The 14524-nt window shown below is 37.1% G+C and overlaps 1 long non-coding RNA gene across 1 annotated transcript in view; it reads left to right on the top strand.

The window, feature by feature from the left end:
* Positions 1-2812: 2812 nt before the first annotated feature.
* Positions 2813-14524, top strand: part of LOC148222645 (uncharacterized) — a 233473-nt gene continuing 221761 nt past the window's right edge. Inside the window, exon 1 of the long non-coding RNA XR_015805611.1 lies at positions 2813-3032. This is a non-coding gene — a long non-coding RNA (uncharacterized LOC148222645). The remainder of the gene's footprint in view (positions 3033-14524) is intronic.

Genomic DNA, 14524 nt, shown 5'->3' on the forward strand with positions numbered 1-14524 from the left:
TTTAAAATCAAGCTTCTTAGCTGGGTGCCTAAATGGGATTTAGATGCCTGTGTTCAACCAGACACCTATAAAGATTTTATGTTTTAATTATTTATGAGCCTTTGAACAGAGCAGTGGTCAGTGGTGTTATCTTTACTAGCTAGTTATACATCAGCATGACTTCATTCTGGAAATAACCATTTTCACCCCCTCTGAAACAGAAACCCAGTGTTCCTAATCTCCCAGGCACTGATTTTGCAATGTCCAGAGGCTGTGGAAGGGGATGTGGTGTGAGTGGGATCACAGCTAATCACACTGACTGAGGGATTGTGCTCAGCCCTGCTCAACCTCTTGTCCAAATGAAGGCTCCAGCCATGGAAGAAAAGCACATTATTGCTTTGATTCCCAGCCTGTCCTACCAACAGGCTAGAATGAGTCTTTCTGGGGGTGCAACTCTGCCAGAATCTATTTAAATATTCCAGCTAGAAAGAAAACAAAACAAATAAAACAGTGAATGGGAAAATACTGTTTGGTTTAACCACAAAAATGAAGACTCTTGTTGAATTTATGCATATATAAAATTATGTATTTGTATATATCTTAGATTTCTGTGGTGTGTTTGGTTTTAATATTATGCTGAGGATTCATTGCTAGTTGAAGTGCTCCACTGTGCCAGGATTTCAGGGCACTTGTTCTCTGGAGGAAACGAGCTTGTCTGGAGAAGAATTACAGAATCTTAAAGTTGAATTACTATGACTCACGTCTTTTACATTTTGAATTATATTGTTTGCTTATGGGATGGAGGATTACTTTTTAGTAGGTTGATTTAATGCTTGCTAAGGCACAAATTTTTTTTTTCCAAATGTAAGAACAGCTGATATCAGTAAATTTGATTTGATCAAAATGGGTTAAGTCTCCTGGGTCCCAGGGTTGGATGTGCTGCTCTTTGAGGCTGCACAGTTGCCTTGTGCCCTGGGAGCAGGAGCAGAATTCCTCCTTATGGCAGCAATGCTCAGAGAGCAGCTCTGAGTGCAGCACACAGGCCATGGCCGGGGGGACTTGTCTGTAGCTTGGTTTTGTCAGCTTTTAAAACCGATTTAAGTAGCATATATACACATATATACAAATAGTCTTGTACCCTCTGATGGGCAAATATGCCCTTGTTTCCCATTTTCCCCACATTTGAACAGTATAAGGCAACTCTGCAGAGTCGACTTGACAAGTATTAAATATTCCATTATGTTCTAGATGTGAAATTAAACTTGAGAATGAATTATTTTTATAATACTATTTTTCTGTGTTCTGAAAGCTGTTTTGAAATGTATTGAGTCATAAAGTTGCTCCAGCTGGACAATAATTCTGTTATTGAAACTGGATATAGAGAAAAAATACACTGAATTTCTTTGCCTTCTTGGTTTCACTTTTTTAACCTTCTCTTCCTTAAAACGTATAGAATCCTGATAAGAGCATGATATATTATTATGTGCTGCTGTGCTTTCACTGAATACAATAACAAATCTTTGAACAGCAACATAAACAAGAACTCTAATTTTACTTAAGAAAAAATACCCACGAGTAAAACTGTAAATGCTAGAACTCTGAGGAAAGAATTGAGTTAATGTTTTCTTTATTATAAAAAAGTTTAAGTTCCCAATCTATTTATGTTGTATTAATGAACAGTAGTTGTTCATCAAAGTCAATGCAGAAATTCATTAAAGTTGCAGGAAAATACCAACATCTTAGTTAATTTTCTTTGGGAGCTGATTCCTTCTGACTGTAGGTGAGGATTTTTTATGTTTTCAATATTTTCCCACCTTCAAGTCTGTGATGCTTTTTTATTTTATATACTATCTAAATATATTACTCAATTGAATGATATTTTGGTGCTCTTGAGATTTTTGTGGCCGGTTTAATTCTGTGATCATAAACAGGAAAACCATTCTAATCTTCAAATTTTTTTCTTTAATTTGCCTTCAGGTTACTCTGCATTGGTTTGTTTCTTCTACTTTCATATGAATTTGAGTGTAAAACTGCTGGAGAAAAGTTCTACTAAAAACAAATCCCTGTATGAGCATGCAGAGCCAAGGACACTTTAAAAGTTAGGGTGGGCTTTTTCTTTTTTGCCATTATATTTGTATAATTTCAGCATGTTTTCTCCCTAATGATAAATTTAGCTGGGGACTGAACTGAGATGCTTAATGAGCAGAGACTTTAGCTGCAGCATATTCTTACATCTGAAAAAGAACTAAATAATACTAAGGAGTTGTGGGAAGAGATGTAGAGGTGTCCTTTATGAATGATTTATGAGAGTTCATGCTCTTTCACACACAATGAAAATGGATTCATGCTAATGAGCTACATTTTGATCTTCAGAACTTTAGCAATATTATTAATGCACAAAATGCTATATTTAATAAGTGGAAATACAGGGTATTAAAATACCTCTAAGCCATATTTTTCTATATTAGGAGAAAAATGTGTTTGAGTAGGATGCACTGTTTCCACTGCCATCTTGGTTTATACACTGTATTTAGAATCCCATAATGGAGTTCATGGTTTTGAACTTTTCTTTATTTGCCTGTTGCCAGCCACCCTAGAGTGATCTGCAGGACTTGAGTTATAAAAGATAGAGGAGAGATGCCTCCTGGCATTCTGGAAGGCAAATGCTTTTGCATGAACTGCTCCCTGAAGTTCATATTTAGAGGTTCACTAAAACTGCCTCCTTTTGCCTTCAGCCCCACTATCTTTCACACAAATTATGCTCACTGACTAATGCTGATTATGTAATAATTAGTGTCATTGCATTGTTGGCAATTCTCCCTGAAACACTAGAGCAAGCTATGACAGTTATTAATTTTGAATTATTTTCCAATTCACTTTCCAGATGTTGTGCAATAGTTCTGCTACTCTGTGATGCTCCAGAAAGCTGAAAATCTGAGATTTACCTGTGCTGATTCACATGACCTGTAGTCAGTATCTATCAACAACGACCTACCACTTGCCTCTTCATCTGGAGGAAACCCAAAGCAGTCAAAAGGAAATGCTTCTCAGAGGTAAGAGAGATTAGTTTTTAAAAATTTATTCTTCTAGAATGATCCATTTTAAACTGTGCATTTTTGTTGTATTTGTTGCAGAAAAGCAGCAAAAAAAAAACGGGGAGAGGAAGGGAAAGAAAGCAGCTCTTTTGCCTTGGGTTTTGAATTATTCCTTCAAGGCTAAATCAAGATTTTGCTGTAATTAGGGTATCTGTTTCTTGTCACCAGAGAATTTGTTTGGGGTTCTTCCTCTTACATTACAGAAATGGAAATTTTCCAGTAATGGAAAAATAATACCTGAAAACTTAAAGGTTTCTGCTGTGCCTTCTGATCTGCTGCAGAAGGCTGATTAGAAAATGAATGTACATTTCTGAGTTAAACCCTGTCTAGTTTATGAAGCTGGCCACTTCCACATCCTTGTATGATAAAGTGGGGAGGTAAGCTGTACATTACATTTTGAACACCTGCCTGTTGGGAAGCAGAAACTGGAAATGAACTATGAGCAATGTGTACATAAGCCTGACTTAAAGAGCTTCCACAGGGAAATCTGAGCACAGGCTTTGTTGTGGACACTTCGGGGATGGCTTTTATTGCTACTGCTGTGCAAAGCCCTTGTTACAGCCATTTATATTCAGCTGCACCCTGGGGTGATTACTCTTCTGTAGATGGTAGGAGGGAGCTGACTGTGGTGTATGGCTGCAGTAAAAAGGCTGTATGTTTGGAGGAAATTTCATGGATTGGATTTGACCTCTACAGAAAATGAACTGTGGAAATCCTTGGGACTCTCACACAGAAAAACAGAAAGTATGCATTTTCCTCATCAAATGGCCTTCAACAGCGTAACTTATTTTTCTGTTGCTTGAAGGGCAAAAGCCTGTCTCTATCTATGCCTCTCGATCTTGCTTTTTATTATTTCTGAATAGTTTTAGCTGAGGCAACACACACTTGTCATTCTTGGCTTTAAAATTTTCTTCCTGAGTGTGATTATAGTGAAAGATGTTAGACAAAGGAGTAGGAGGGGAGAGAAAAGCTTTGAAATTGTGCATGTGTTCTGTAGCTAGAACCCCTAGGTGAGTTAATTAGCATGGTGGGAGCCTGCCTGCCTGGGCTATTAGTACTTAGCACTGTGGTATTGGTCCTTTGAAAATTCTCTTGAAGTGAAGATTGCTCACAGAGCAGGAAGGTGATATGTGGTGTTATTGTCTATACATTTTGCTGCAATTTCATACTTCCAGGAGACTGCTAGCAATGTGATACCAGTTTATGCTGTTGCTGTGATATATTTTTTAAACGTACATACCTTAAAAGCTACAAGCAAAAGCCTGAGAATTTAGAAAGTTGAAGGAAAGAAGGGGATTATATTTATTTCAATTAAAAACAGCATCCTTATTGCAATTCACTTTCACTCCTAGAAATTGCAGCCAATTTGTAGAAGCCGAGATCTTTACTGATCAATTTCTGCTGCATTTTGAGACTGATCAGTAACCAACCATTCCTCTAAAACTTAATGGTGCAGAGGGCACAGGGCAAAAGGCTCTGTCAGACATCCCTGCCTCACAGGGCTGTAATGGTTGGAGATGTGTTTTGCCTCTTTGGTGTAGGACACCCTCTCTCACAGCAAAAGCAGCAAAACCAGCACATAATGGACTTGGTAGCAGCACAGTGGCTTGTACCCCATCAGCAAAAGCCACACATGGCTGTGATGTTGAAAGCTTTTCCCATTCCTCAGTTACCAATATAAAGAGGAGAATAATAAAAAATAAGTGCTTAGCTTGTCCCCAGGTGTTAGATGCTAAAGTGACTCAAACCTGTAATTTAGATGATCTGGCAAGGATGTCAAATTCTGGGAAAGGCTTTTGGAATCTTTCTGTTATATCAGCTTTTGCCAAAGCCTTTGTAATAGTTGCACAGAGAAGGGATTAGTAATTTGGTTTTCTTCCTTAGATTATCCATTAGGATGTTTAACCACTTGTGGTGGGGTTCTTAATTTAACCAGGGAAAATCTAGTATTAGATTCAGCTGATTGAATCTCATTTATTTCCTGCTATTGGACCAGGACAATAGGTTCTCATACTTTATTAATAAAGAGTTGATACCTTCATCCATAATTCTGTCAATACCATGTCTCTTTGCATATATATTTGTAGTGTAATGTTGAGCTAATACGCTGAGTCTCTACAGTACAAATTCAGCTAATTCTGTCCATTTTGGCTCAGGATGTTGGAAGAAATATATTAATTTATAGCCAATACCAAGACCTATGTCAAAGGAAAGCAAAAAAGATCTTGCTTTGGGAAGTTATAAATAGGTATGATATGGAAATAATGAAAAGGATGAGAGGAAAGAATAATAATAAAAAGAACATTGTGAGCGCTAAGAACTTTGGAAAAAGCAAAAAATTTACCCACTCTTCTTTAACTACTGATAGAGATTTTAGGTATTTACATATAAACAGAAAACATTATCTGTTAATATTCAGGCAGTCAGATACTACAGTATTTTGTCCCTTTGCAGGAATTTAAAATGCTAATGAATGATTAGGCTTCAGTAACAAGCTGCCTAATTTCACTTGCAATGATTTAACAAAAGTGTTTTCCATCTGGGAGAGCTGAGAAACAAACAACTCAATTTTTGGCACCAGATTTTAAAATTTATTGTTCTTTCTGAGGTTGCATTATGATGGAGCAATGTAAAGAGAGTTATCTTCTGTTTCTGGTCCCTGTCAGAAAAATACACATGGGTAATCAAGTTAGAGGAGGAAAAATTTATCCAGAAGACTTATGTCAGCACATTCTCTACAGCTTTTTCTTTAAAAGCACAAATTGAGAATCATATTTTTCAAAGCAAAGAACTAGACATTTTTTGAAGATGGTATATTCAAATCTTTGAGGCTTATTTCTAGAGCAGTGATTAGGGAATTCTTGGGGCCATATTGCAAAACTCCAATAAATGCATTGTTATGTTATGTAGAAAAATCTAAAAGAAAAGAAATTCTGGATTTTGTATCAAAATACTTTCTACCTAACTAAAAGTGCATTTGTCATATATTTTTGTAGTTTCTTAAGGCACTTTATTCTCATAGTGCAATACAATAAACTTTTGAGTTATGGCACATGTCAAGAATCACACAGAAAATAGGTAGTTTTTGGCATTCAGAGTGGATATTATTTAAAGACAATGCTGTGTGATATCAGCTGGCACTTTCAGCATGTCCTTAAAAGCTCTGTTTATTCCTTCTTCACTCCTTTCCCCTCAATTTCAAATAACTTATTTTACCTAATTTCCTTTAGACTTCTAAAACTTGCCCTTTCAACGTAAGGTGCAATGGAGATGTGAATAAATAATTGCTCAAGTGCAAATGCAAGGTATCTATCTTAAGGGGTTTTTCTCTTTGCAGATTAAGAACTTGATGTAGAATGAAAATGTCTAATTCAGGCATCCTAGGTAATGGAGAAAAACATGAATATTTTTGCTACCAGTATCTCTGTTGACTGCTCAGGGAGAAAGGGGATCCTATTGGGATATTTTCATCCCATTTGCATAACTAAGAATGTCTGCCTTATGCACTTGCTCTAATAATGTACTTAATGTGTGCTGTTTAGCCAGCAAGGCATCACAACGTGGATGCAACCATTTACATGGGAAATTCCTTTAATCCTGGCTGTGGCTGTGCATGCATTTAGAGCTGTGGGTGTCCTTGGAGCAGTCAGTTTATTCAGCACTTTGCAGCAGCATCATCCCCTCAGTCTTGAAAACACAGAGAAAACAACAGCAGAATTCATTCTTTGCTTGAATGTGCTTAATAAGAGCAAATGGTGCCAGCTACAATGGCAAAATGTTCAGGAGAGATAAATGTTTCCACGTCATGTTGTGTCATTGTGGTGAATATCCCTTGTAAAATTAAAGAAGGGGGCTTTTATCACAGTAGGATTGGTAGTATATGTATGTTAACAGATTTAGGTTTTGGTTTTTGTTGTAGAAATGTTATGCTTATTTGCTGCTTACATTGGCAGGTCTTCTAAGATTTCCTAAGTAAAAGTTCAAAAATTATAGTATTAGAGGCCAGTATTGCTGCTGCTTTTATAGGGAGTTTGGAAATGAAAATATTTATGGTCAATTAATTCCTATTGACTTCAGTACACCTACGATCAGACAACAAAATCCTTCTTTCTCACTGTCTTTTTCAGCCTTATTGAACTGGAGTAATCACACACATACACACTCCCTCCATTTTATTTCTCTCCTCAGATCTTAAAAGGAAATGGGGAACTAAAAAAGGGGGTGGTGGGAATAAAAAAGGTTCTCTGTGGCAGCAAGTGAGCTGCAGTAACTTTGGTCTTGCAGCCTTGCTCCACACTGCAGGTAGTGAGTGCCTGAGATCTGAATCACATGGTTCTGTGAGGTTTCTGTGCTAATTTTCTACTCTCCCGTGCCAGAGAGTGAAATCCTAGGGTGTGCATGTCACTTGCCAGACTAACTGAACTTCATCAAAGTTAAATCAAATACAAAGATAAATATTAGTGAGCATAAACTCCCATCAAATTATTTCGAGGTTATTTATTGAAGCAGTAGGCCTTGGTTTTATTTGGTTTTATTTTATACAACTGTATTAGATTGCTTTTTATGTTTTTCACCCACTGTAAGGACTGGGTTTTTTTTTTCGTAGTGTAACAATTTAACTCTAATTAGGAAATTGTGGAATGAAAAACCTTAACATTTAAGAAAATACTATTCCTTTAAAGATTCTGCCTGCTGGATGTAAGTTAATGCTGTTTTCATTAGAAGTTTTCATTGAGTCCCATCTGTTTGAATATACAGCAATGATGAATTATTAATGTGTAGTGCTGTAAGAGAATAGTCATTTACTGACAGAAAACAGCATTTGGTTTGATACAGGAAATTAAATCACTTTATGCTTGTGAGTCTTGTTAATTATATCTGAAGTAAAGGATTTTAATTGATCTCAATACTTGCTGTGCAAAATAATTTTCTTCACTTGAATGTGAAAGAATGCATAACCATTTTTTAATTCTGTTTTTATCCTTAATATTGGTTTCAACTGTTGAAGAAAAGAACTCAAACAGTCGTTTTCAACAGCTAATAACAATTTGGTACAAACACAATTTGCCCTCTACTCAGCTTTCAGTAAATGGAAAAAGAATAAACAAACACAGTCCTTATCTTTAATGCATTGGCTGATGAAAAGATGGTTGTTATTACCCTCCAGGTACCTTCACAAACGCCTTGTTGTGGTCTGTGTGTCAGATTTGGACTCTGGGGTTCTCAGCCCAGCAGGAGCATCCTGGGCTGTGTCCAAACCCTTCTCAGCTGGCCAGAGGTGCTGCTGAACCCTGGGGGTGCAGCAGTGGCAGGGAGGGGACAGCCTCTCCCTTGTGCAGTGGCAGTCCCTGGACTCCTGATGGCCTCTGGTGAGGCAGCAGCAGGTTTCATGTTTGCACAGGTGAAATCAGCTTTCTGATAGCTCTGCTTAGGGAGTCCTGAGGAAATGTGTGACTACTGTTGGAGAAAAAGACAGATTTCTGTTTGGGGGCAGGAGAACAAGTTCTGCCTTAGCTTCCAAGTGATTTAAAATTTTATATAAATAACTTAAAAACTGGGAAAAAAAACCCAACCAAAAACAAAAACAACAAAAAAAACCAAACCAAGAAACAAAAAAATAACAACAAACAAAACCAACCAACCAAAAAAACCCCAAACAAAAACCACTGAAGATTTTAAATGTGGCATATTGAAACTCTATTTACACTTAACAGACAAGAGAAGTTTAAGGGTTTGTTCACTTGCCTCAACACATAAGGTAGAGAAAAAGTATCACAGGATTAGGAAATCTTCAAATTATGAAATCCATGTGGAGCAGGAGGCCTTGAGGCAGAGAATTAGACAGTACCAACCTATTGGGGTACCAAAGTCAGGTGATGCTCTCACTCAGCTCTTGATGACTCCTACCTCGACTCCCACTGTGATGCTTCTGGTCCAGAAGCCACTTCTGTGCATTTCTTTCTGCTGTGTTTCCTCTTGTTCAGACCTCGGGGAGGGTCTAAAGGCTGGAGAGGTTTCAGTTCAGCTATGCTAACAGAGATTTTACTGGAAGGAAGAGATGAACTGGAGATGATTAGGCAATGACTAAATACAGCCCAAAGTGTCCACCTAACCTCTTTCTTTCCTGTTCTCTTGGTGGGGTGGCTGATCCTGGTGGGAGGAGTGAGAGAGGCCAAGCAGAGTCTCCTAATAGTGCTCTACCTCAGTCTCAGTGCAAAACATGAAATTTTCTGCAGGATTTCTGTTCATCACATCTGCTTCACAGGCAACACATACATTTTATTCTTGTCCCTTGAATCTGTTAATGAAGCTTATGATTTTTTCCAACCCTATCCCTTAATGTGACTACAGCCTTTCTAAGATTTACACTGTGTGGATACAGCCTCTGTGTCCCAGATATTTATAGAAATGTAAACCTGTGCCTCTTTAACCAGTATAGTACAGATAGTGCTATATTTTTTTATAGTTTTGTATCTGTTAAACCACTTTAAAATCCCATCTATAATTTGTTCATTAGGTTTGACACTACTATATGACATATTTGTTATTTACCCAGACACCTTAAGAAGGTGGAATATTTAAATCTGAATGGCTTGTTTGTCTATAAAATGAATTGGAAAATAAATAGAATTAATTTGTGGCTTGGGGATGAGATGCAGGATGGAGAGAGAAAGCATAATAGAAGGAAATAATAAAAAGAAGGTGATTATTGCCTCAGCTGGTTTATCTGCTTGGGTCCAGAGTGTTCAGAGACCAGAGCACATGTCAGGGCAATTGGTTGCTGAAAGCTTTCAGCACCACTATGCCCTCATCATCTACATTCTACAGCCCAGATGGAAACTTATTTACCAGTGAAAAGTACAGATGAAAAAATTGATGGAGCTCAGTTTGAGAAGATTAAAAGATGTGCACTCATTTTCAAATGCTGTTAAAAAAAATAAAAAGGAATGGAAATATGGTAAAACTTTCCTTTGGAAAAGTTTGATCAGCTTGGTGTTTGAAGGTTTTTATCACTTTATCCTGTTTCATTACAACTCATTTTTCACTAAAATGTAATGATAGAAAATTTCATTCCAGTATAGATGTGAGTCTGTCTGCTGTTTTGTGGTCCTTGAAGATTCAGTCTAGAGGCACTGGAATATGGCAGGAGCTATGTGGATGTGCCTCCTATCAGAAATATCTACTTATTCCTGTTCTTTTTCATAGCCAGGATCAGTTTACCTAGGCTGTACAGGTACTTTGCAAGTGAAATGTAATCTGGATGGTTTTCAATGTTACCTTGCTTGAAACTAGGGACATGTACTATCAGTGGAACCTGTGTTGTTGAGGATCAACATTTGCAGACTTATCATTTCCCCAGCATGGATGCTGGTTTTAGGTTTTTATTCTTAGCAATAAGAAAGAGAGCACTATCCAAAACTCACAGGTAAAAGCTGCCATCTTTTTGCTGTAAATCTGTTTTGGGGTAAAAAAGCAGGCCTGGCTTGTATCTTCTGGAAACTTTTTATGTTGGGATCACAGCAACTCTTGGTTATGAGATCAGCACTATATTTTGTATTTTATATTTTTGGCAAGATAACAAACCTGCTAATCTGGAAAATCGATATCAAAAACTATAAAAAATGCTTATGATGCTTCTTTCCAAAGTATTTAATTCCTTTGGAATAGTTTTGCTATCAAATATTACGAACTGCCCTAAATCTTTCAATGCTTTGACATCTGTATCCTCTGCATCCCTGGCACATGTACAGCTTTCAGAGTATGCTTGTGACTTGTCATGTATTAATTTTAAAATATGCCTTAGAAAAGAAGTTGCTTCATTAAACCTCTGTAAAGACTATTGCCAGAGTTTTGTTTCTAATTATAGCATTATGGTAACGAAGTCGAGAGAGCTGTGGCATCAACTTTTAAAGTAATAGATTTAAAATAACAACAACAAATATCTACCAATTATTTCTGTTGCAATAAGGTTTAGTTTATCAAAGCTAGGAAGAAGTCCTAGAAACTTCTTGTTTTTGCAACTAAAGGAGCAACAATAGAGAAATTTTGTTTATTATAATTACTAAACCAGATCCCATGAGTAGCAGATGTTTTGAGAAAGCTGAAAAATTAAGTTAAGTTTTAATGAGAACTATTGTTCTGGTTAAATAATGCATAACTTCAGCTACAGAGATATCTACGTTTAGAGATTCTAAAATCTTATGTTCCAGTCTTGAAAACAATTAAAATGTCTTTTTGTCACCAATTTAAGTAATGCTTGAGAACTAAGAATTTTAAGTGTCTTCCCTGAAGCAAGAAACACATTAACAATGACGAAGGCTTATTCCCTCTTGTACTCTGTGAGCTGCCTTTGGCAGCAATAGCTTTTTGGAAAGACTAACCTTCAACAACCAGAAATGCTGAAATCTGGAAGTGAAAGTTTTTCTTTGGTGCAGGAAAAATGCAAAGATCTAAGCATTTCATAGAATTGCTACACAGGGTGTGCAGTCCAAATAGTAACCTTTCATATATACAGTATTTTGTATTTCAAGTTTGTTTTATTGACCTCATTTCAGTTTGTACCTCAACTCCCAATCAACTCTTGCCTTTAGATTTCATGTGGATTATAAAATATGACAGAAAATTGATTCCTGGAGGAGTGATTTTGAAGTACAGTCTTTGCTTAGAGTTCTGTGTGTAGTTAAAAGTAGTTATTAGAATACTACAGTATCTCAACCTCTTTCTGGAATAGACAAGGATGTTGCTGTGCTCTGTTGCATTGTATGTACTCATTTCCTTGGGCTGCTCTGCTCTTCCCTTTGCTCTCTTCATTATATATTACAGAAGTCTTGATGGAAAAAAAAGCAGCATAATAAAGATCATCTTTTTGATTGCAGCTAATCATAAGGTAAAAATGCAGAACTTCTTAATTATCTGGTAAAGCCAGTGATTCTTCAGGGACAGAGCAGTTAATTTCCTCTCTTTGTATTTTGTAAGCATGCTGCTATTAATCATGGAGATCATAAGCTCAACATTGCTGAAAATATGCTAGTTAAATAAATGCAACTGACTTGTGATACACCTCATAAGAAATCTTCAGAGAGCTACATACATATTTTTCTTTGCCTGAGAAATTGTCGACACACTCTGAATATGCAGTTGAAATACAGCAAAGGCTTAGATCCATCAGAGCTACCTAGGGCCTGGAATAAATAGGAGGCCAATTTTCATTCTTCACAATGAGTTTTATTAATTAATTAAGCTATCTTAAAATCTATTTTTAACATATTGCTGGGATTGTTGCTGCTGAAACATTATATCCTCTTTGCTGGTCGTGGATAGAGTTAGGGAAGTGTGCTCATGCATGGATGTTTGATTCCGATCTAGAATGAGTACAAAGCATTTTGGCATTGGACTGGCACTGCAGGTAACAGGATTTTTTAATTAAACCCCCACCAAACAATGGTAATTTGTGTGTATGTGGACATAAATTGGTTATGTAACTCAGTGCTTTGCAGATTTGAAGAATCCTGATATCAGATTTAGTAGTCCAAGTGATGGATGTAACACTTTGAATGCCAATTATTTTTATGACCTTATATGCCTGCCTTAATACTTCCCTTTGCATTGTTGTGCTCTGGATTAATTAATCAGTGTAATGGTGTGACTGAAAAGGTCACAGAATACTTACTGAGAGTGCTGAAGGTCTGAGCTGCATCACAGCTCATAGTTTGAGTACCTGTAAGAAAAGAAAGACAGAAAATGTGACAGATGAGACTTTTCCAAGTGAAAATAAGAAACAAAGTAGTTTTTCCAGCACGAACACTTATGACAGACCTTGACAATGTAATTGCTTTCGGTCTGCTAACATTAAGATTTACTTGAGGATTTTGACCAACATCCAGCTCTCCTTCTCCCTATGTAATTCTTCCTGTTCTCAAAATTAGGGTTTCTATCTTAACTTTAATAAATAAATAAATAAATAATAAATAAACCCCATTCAAGCTAGAAATTAGGCACCAATCTACTTGTGAATGGCTACTAAATTAAAATAATTCCTTTGCTATAAAACAGGCAACTATGACAGTCCATTCATTAGTTACAGAAGAGAATATACCTCTGTAGCCAGAGGAAGATATATTTCTAAAAATTCATAATAAATGTCTAATTGGTTGGTGCAACCTTGCACTGCTTATTTTGTGCTGCATCACATCTGGTACAGTCAGCTTGGTGACACTGTGACCCGTTCTGGTTTCATTTGTTCAGCCAAGAGGCCTTTGAGGTGAATCTGCCTGAGACTCTCACAGGGAATTTCCTGAAGGCCAAGAAAAGTTCATTAGCACTTGAAAAATCCAAGTGACCAGAGAAACCAGAGCGATATGAAAACTTGCATGAGGTGAACTGAAGCAGTGAAGGGGGAGAAGTGATGCCCACACTTCCTTTGGTGAGATCCTGGTGCTTGAAATGCTGCTGTAGACCTGGGAATGCTCCACCTCAGGCTCTTGGGACAAGATCATGGCTTGAAATATCAGCTGGTTATTTCTGCCTGCTTGGGCATAGTGGATGGTGTTTGCTGTGAAAAGGTCACATAAAATTTTAATCAGGACAGAAGGAAAGGCATGGGGAACACTGTGCAGCCTGACAGGGAACCTGCCACGCTTTCCCTTGTGCCCCTCCTGAACAAATGCTGCTTTAGCAGGGACATCTTCATCCCTCCAAGCACCTGAGAGCCAGCAGGAGCAGCCCAGGGTGGGAAATGTGCCTGCAGGAGCTCCTGCTGGAGCAGGAGTGTGAACACTTATTGCCATTCTCCTGTTGAAGTTTCCAGTTCACACAAATTCCATTTCCTGTGCTAAAAAGGTGGGAAATTATTTTCTTAATTTAGTAAAAAATGCTAGACTGGTGCCTTCTGATTACTTTGTGAGACTAAAAAAGAAATGAAGCAATTTCTTTAAAGCAGAGTAAAAAGCTCTGTTCAACTAGAAAAAATATCTTTCCATTTGGCCAGTCAAATGTTTATTACCAAAGAAAATGTAATTATGGTTGCTCTGAAGTACGTGTCTTTTGTATCTATAGCCTGAATATTTTGTTTGCTTGACTGGGGTTTTTTGGGGGGGTTTAAGTTCTTTGGTTTGGGTTTTTTTTTAAAGTGCTGGTGACTCTGTTTTATAAACTATTGCTATTACCCAGGACTGTGCCTCGAGTCTATAATGGTGGTACTATAGTGATGGTCATGTATCTGCTCTTACCTAAGGTACTAAAGATGATGAAAGGTTTTGAAAATTCAGAGCTCTGCCTTCATTTAGCTTTCTGTCTTGTGCAACTGAGATGCAAGGTTTATGGTGTGTTTATTTATATGTACATAATAAAGCTTTGGGAACGAAAGGGAAAGGTGATATAACTAATTCTGACTTTTTTATATTTGAAATTATTTCAATTATGGCCACATTTTTTTTTGTATTGGAAATTAC

The sequence above is a fragment of the Sturnus vulgaris genome, chromosome 10, assembly GCF_052056855.1.
Source record: "Sturnus vulgaris isolate bStuVul1 chromosome 10, bStuVul1.hap1, whole genome shotgun sequence".
In the NCBI taxonomy this organism is placed as follows: Eukaryota; Metazoa; Chordata; class Aves; order Passeriformes; family Sturnidae; genus Sturnus; species Sturnus vulgaris.